The following is a 6,577-nucleotide window of genomic DNA, read 5'->3' as shown; positions in this document are numbered from 1 at the left end:
ATCAGCGGAGGATAAACCAGTTTTTTATCTAATGCTGCCTTTACCTGCACAATGTGTGCTGAGATTATCTGTGCAATATGCTTTCAGCTGGATGAATAAAAGCAATGCTTTTTGAAATGCAGGCACTGCATGTTTTGTACTCAAAATAATTTGCATTTTCTTTTCATGCCAAGCATTTTACATTAATGCATTGCAACGCCAATGCACTTTTTACCTGGCAAGACTGAAGTACAAGCTGTGATGAACAGTGTGAAACAAAAACAGGCACTTGAGAACCCATCGCCTCGACAGCATCTGTGTGAATTGGTCTGCATCGATAATTAGCAGAACGTAAAGAGGGGAACACTATGGAAGAGAAAAGGCTGAGCCAAAGTGTAATGTTGGAGATGATTTTATTGTTTTTGAGAAAAGTTTCAAATAATTTTTGCATTGTTGGTTCCATGGTGTAATGGTAAGGACTCTGAATTCAGCGATCTGCGTTCAAACCTTGGGGGAACCTGAATGCTTGTTGTCCCAGCTGCTGAAAATTTGGGACAAACAGATGAAAGACACCTGGTGGGCAGTTTTGTTGCCCTTGTCATTGATGCTTGATTGACAAGTCTCGTTGCCAAATCGTGTGTTCATTCACTGGAGTTTGGAAGGATGAGAGGCGATCTCATAGAAACGTATAAGATTCTGACGGGACTGGACAGGTTAGATACAGGAAGAATGTTCCCGATGTTTGGGAAGTACAGAACCAGGGGTTATAGTCTTAGGATAAGGGGTAGGCCATTTAGGACCAAGATGAGGAGAAACTTCTTCACTCAGAGAGTTGTTAACCTGTGGAATTCCCTGCCGCAGAGAGTTGTTGATGCCAGTTCATTGGATATATTCAAGAGGGAGTTAGATATGGCTCTTACGGTTAAGGGGATCAAGGGGTATGGAGAGAAAGCAGGATAGGGGTACTGAAGGAATGGTCATCCATGATCTTATAGAATGGCGGGGAAGGCTCGAAGGGACGAATGGCCTAATCCTGCACCTGTTTTTTTCTTTGTTTCTATGTTGCTAACCATCAGTTACCTGTTACAAATCAGCGGAGGAGAAATCAGTTTATTGTCTAAAATACTGCCTTTACCTGCACAATGTGTGCTGAGATTATCTGTGCAATATGCATTCAGCAAGATGAACAAAAATAACGCTTTTTGAAATGCAGGCACTGCCACGAGAGATAAAAAAAGGCCGAGCCAAAGTGTAATGTTGGAGATGATTTTGCTGTTTTTGAGAAATGTTTCAAAGATTTTGGTGTAGTTGGTTCCATGGTGTTATGGTGAGCACTCTGGAATTTGAATCCAATTATCTGAGTTCAAATCTCAGTCGAACCTGAATGCTTGTTGTCCCAACTGCTGAAATTTAGGGACAAACAAGTGAAAGATACCTGGTGTTCGAGGGCAGTTTTGTCGCCTTTGTCATTGATGCTTAATCCACAAGTCTCGTTGTCAAATCGTCTGCTCAACAATCAGTTACCTTTTACAAATCAGCGGAGGAGAAATCACTTTGTTGTCTAATGCTGCCTTTGCCTGCACAATGTGTGCTGAGATTATCTGTACAATATGCATTCCGCAGGATGAATAAAAGCAACGCTTTTTGAAATGCAACACTTCATAGAAACATAGAAAATACTTGCAGGAGTAGGCCATTCAACCCTTCGAGCCTGCACCATCACTCAATAAGATCATGGCTGATCATTCACCTCAGTACCCAATTCCTGCTTTGGCTCCATACCTCTTGCTCCCTTTCGCCGTCATGGCAACATCTAACTCCCTCTTGAATGCATCCAATGAACTGTCATCAAAAACTCTCTGCAGTAGTGAATTGCACAGGTTAACAACTCTCTGAGTGAAGAAGGTTCTCCTCATCTCGGTCCTAAATGGCTTACCCATTATTCATAGACTGTGTTCCATGGTTCTGGACATCCCCAATATTGGGAACTGACGCGAAACATGAGAAAAGGCCGAGCCAAAGTGTAATGTTGGAGATGAATTTTTTGTTTTTGAGAACTGTTTCAAAGGTCATTTTGTGGTTGGTTCCATGGTGTAATGGTGAGCACTCTGGACTTTGAATCCAGCAATCTGAGTTCAAATTTCAGTGGAACCTCAATTCTTGTTGTCCCAGTGGCTGAAAATTTGGGACAAACAAGCGAAAGACACCTGGTGCTGGTGGACAATTTTGTTGCCTTTGTCATTGATGCTTGATCTGCAAGTCTCGTTGTCAAATCGTGTGCTCTGTGTGAGCACAGTCCTGCATTGCTGAACTCTTTGCTTCAGCACGCAGTCTGAAGTTTGGATTAAAAAACAGGAAGATTGAAGTTTGGATGGAAAAGAGACTGTTAGACAATGTGGTGCCTTCAGCCAGTGAGTTGAGTAACTGGTCATTGTCTGGATGTTAAATATTTGAGTACCTTTAAACGGTGGGAATAATGGAAATTCAGGACTAAACGATTTGACGATGTCTGTATGTTCAGTATTTGAGTGTATCCTTGTTACTATTTAATGAGATCTGTTGGTTAAACAAGCAATATTAAGTCTGTCTGTTAAACGATTCAGAAAGCAGTTAGTCAGGATTGTCTGAATGCAAAGAATAAGAGTTCAAAGGCTTTTTCAGTGTAAAGATGAGACTTTTGTGGACTGTAGAGACACAGACAGCAGAGACACTGGACATTCGGAAGGTGTGTGTGTCAAGCAGCCACGGAAATCGAAGCAAGCTGCCTTTGTGAAGTGTTCTCAGTAACTTTCATACTTGGTTTGTTTAGTATGAATGTTTAAATAAAAGACCCGATCCTGCCTTTACTACAACAGAGTGTGTGCGGCTAATTCGTTATTAAAATCAACGAAGTGAAAAGAGCAAGACAGCCGTTTACAACATTTTAGTGATCCCGACGTGATTTTCAAAAGTTCGTTAGCTTATTCGAAGTTCCCGACGTGAAGCAGAAAGTTGGCTGAGTTGTTGGAAGAAGTGTTTCCCACACATCAGTTCGAGGGGTGAGCATTCTCTTAGTTGTCGTGATTAAAGGGATCTACAGTTAGTAATGGGAGGCTCAGGAGATATTCCAGTTGAAGTCCAGTCATTTCTTAATGAATGGAATGAGTCGAAAGGGAGACCTTATGGGTTAAGACAGGAAACAATGACAGGAGGATGGAGAGAGACACGGCAGTCCTTAGTGGAGAGTGTCCAGTTAAAAAAGATTAAAGTGTTTGGGTTAAAAAGTGATAAAAAGAGAAAAGCGTTAGTGTTGCAGTGTCTCATGCTGGGGATTCAAACGTTAGGAGAAGAGGCTGAGGCTCGAGATAGGGAAGTCTCAGAATTCAGAGAGCAGCTAACAGCAGTGAGTAAAGAAGTAGAGAATTGGTGATTTCAGGAACTCGGGGCAGCCAGGACTGTTCTGACACTGGATCAGCATCTTGCTGATGAACAGAAGCGTAAACAAGATCTAGAGAAAGGAATATCTAAGCTGCAGCAGATGGTGGTATTAGGTTAGCCAGCGGAGACAGCAATTGATAAAGCCGGGTAGTATTCGGAGGATTCTCCGGGTCTGAGAGTTGAAAAGGGGATGAAGGGACAGGGAGAATGCCCACCGTTCCCATCCACAGCTCCTTTGTCTTCTCTGACTTCGGAGCCTCGAACCCGTGTGGTTCGCATGGCAATGTTAGGTACGGAGGCGGAGCAGTTAGATGCCTCTTCGGTTACTCAGACGCTTAACACCCCAAAACATTACACACGACCTTCCGGTAATGTGGAGAGTGGGGGAAGCACGCTCGAGCGGACAAGGCGAGAGCAGGATCATGATTCCTCTACTCCCTGTGGAGCTCGTGAAGGGAACACGACCTTAAGTGGTTTTGGGGATACCTGGTATGAGCGAGGAGGGGTACAGTTACAGGACATGAGAGCTATCCTGAGTGAGGTGGGACCTGCACCTCTTCAGGATCTTAAAAAGTTTGCCCAATGGTGGTGTAATATTCTGGGATGGTGGCAGTCTGGGAACATATCAGAGAAACCGAGGGTTCACATGGTTCTGTGAGCTTTTGGGAATCACCGGGGAAAGGTAATAGGTTTTGAAACAACTTCCAGGTCTCATGCTTGGTAGAATAATAGCTGCAACCTTTGTTACTCACTCAGGGCCACAGTTAATAAAGCGGCTTGCATTATTACCAGGGGAAGGACCCAGGGAAGCTGGGGAACGTATATTGCAGTTGTGTAAAAGTTTGGGAAGTAATTGGATTGATATCAGTCATTACGGGGATGGTACACATAGAGAGATCATTTTGACTCTCCTCTCCCCGTCAGTAGTTCTGGAAGTAGATGCCTGGGGTGGGGACGATCATTTTGATAAATGGTTGGCAAGGGTAGAAAGCTTGTATCAGGGGGCTGCAGGAATTTCAGTCATGGAATTGAGACAGGGGTTACAGCGATGGAAGGCAGAAGGGCCTGAGTGGATGAATCCCGCGAGGAGTCACATAAAAGGAGCAGGACCAGGTGGTGGCCGTCAGTTGATAGAGGACAGGGATAGACTGGCTAAAGAATTAGAAAAGTTAAAAGAAAAGTTGAAGAATCAGGAAAGAGAAGCTGGAGACACTGACAGGAATGATACCTCGGTTCAGTTGCTGAGGTTGGGGGTAGATTCCGCAGGTGAGGGAGTATCCCTTTCGGGATGCCGCGCCTCAACCACACATGTCGTTCTTTAGGACCCTTACTTCAGGATAGGGGTGGCCATACCCTTATCGAGGCTTGTGTGGAAGGGCAGCGGGAAATGGACACCGGGTCTGCCGGACAAATGAAGGTGCTCCTGGAGGAAGGGGATTCCCCTCTTCAGAGACAGTTCCCCAACACCCCAGATACACGAGGAGCAGTTACTGAACAGTCAGAGATGAAAGCAGTGGGAGAAGCTTGTTCAGAAACATTTAAAGTTTCTGCAGGAATGGGCTGTCTCAGAACTGATGAGATGTTCAGTGAAAACCTGAAATGTTGGAGTTACAAACATGATCTTAAAGGATGTGAAATAGAAGTTGGATCGTTGCAAATGTCGAGAGAGTGAATTACAACAGTTCCGAAGGGTGAACTGAGAGAAGGACTGGGTCTCTCGACTGACTATTCAGCATTTCCGTCATCCTTTACTCGATGTTGTTACACTTCTCCCACAAAGCAGAGGAAATTGTTAAAACCTGTGCAGAGTGCAACAGACTTAGTCGAAGACACCGATTGTGAGTTTACATTTCTGAATGTAAACAGCATGGAATTCAGTTGGAAACATCAAAAATTGAAAATTGACTTTTAAGTAAAAATGGATATGGTGATCACAGACCAACGGACTTTAAAATGGCATCCTGAGAATCTGAATCTACAACAACCCTACTTTGACCCTAAGCGCGCTGCTATTTGGAAGAAGGAAACACGGGAATGGAATACAAAATTTCAACAGCTGCAGAGTTTGAATCAAGCAATCGTTGTGGACATTAACCATCACACTGCGGAAATCGAGAACGTGCACACAACTTTGGACCAGATTGAACATGTAAGCTGGTGGGAGTCATTGTTGGGATGGAGCCCGACGGCAACAGGCGTGATGAACACAATGATACACCCTGTCCTTATGCTGGTGCTGGTTCAGCTGATCGTGCTGGTCATTTTGATTTACTGTGGATGTTGTGTTGGAAAACAAGGACAACAACTGGACAATGCTGTTGAATGAGCTCGAGCCACCATGCAAATGTATGTTACCCAGATAAGACCTGCAGAGAGGCGAGGAGAAGAAGTGGGGGAATGTGGGAGCACAGTCCCGCATTGCTGAACTCTTTGCTTCAGCACGCAGTCTGAAGTTTGGATTAAAAAACAGGAAGATTGAAGTTTGGATCGAAAGAGACTGTTAGACAATGTGGTGCCTTCAGCCATTGAAATGAGTAATTGGTCATTGTCTGTATGTTAAATATTTGATTGTACCTTTGTTACTATTTAATGACATCTGCAGGTTAAACAAGCAATATTAAGTCTGTATGTTAAACAATTCACAAAGCAGTTAGCCGTGATTGTCTAAATGCAAAGAAATAAGAGTATAAAGATGAGACTCACACACGCAGACACCAGAGACACTGGACATTCGGAAGGTGTGTGTCTCAAGCAGCCACGGAAATCGAAGCAAGCTGCCTTTGTGAAGTGTTCTCAGTAACTTTCATACTTGGTTTGTTTGGTATGAATGTTTAAATAAAAGACCTGACCCTACCTTTACTACAACGGAGTGTGTGCGGGTAATTCGACGTTAAAAGCAACGAAGTGAAAAGAGCAAGACAGCTGTTTAAACCATTTTGTAACAGGTAACTGACGGTTGAACACACGAATTGACAACTAGACTTGTCGATCAAGCATCAATGACAACGGCTACAAAACTGCCCACCAGCACTTGTTTGTCCCAAATTTTCAGAAGCTGGGACAACAAGCATTCAGGTCCCACAAAGATTTAAACTCAGATCACTGGATTCAGAATCCTGAGTGCTCACCATTACACCATTGAACAGATAATGTAAAATCTTTGAAACATTTCTCAAAAGCA

General features: G+C 43.7%; 1 non-coding gene across 1 annotated transcript; it reads left to right on the top strand.

Annotated features, from left to right (window-relative positions):
* The first annotated feature begins 2,061 nt into the window (after positions 1-2,061).
* Positions 2,062-2,133, top strand: trnaq-uug (transfer RNA glutamine (anticodon UUG)). Its single transcript has one exon. It is a non-coding gene; the product is annotated as a tRNA-Gln (tRNA).
* Positions 2,134-6,577: the final 4,444 nt, after the last annotated feature.

The sequence above is a fragment of the Pristiophorus japonicus genome, unplaced genomic scaffold, assembly GCF_044704955.1.
Source record: "Pristiophorus japonicus isolate sPriJap1 unplaced genomic scaffold, sPriJap1.hap1 HAP1_SCAFFOLD_58, whole genome shotgun sequence".
NCBI lineage: Eukaryota > Metazoa > Chordata > Chondrichthyes > Pristiophoridae > Pristiophorus > Pristiophorus japonicus.
The sequence above is the reverse complement of the archived record's forward strand: the minus strand, read 5'-3'. Positions and strand labels throughout refer to the sequence as shown.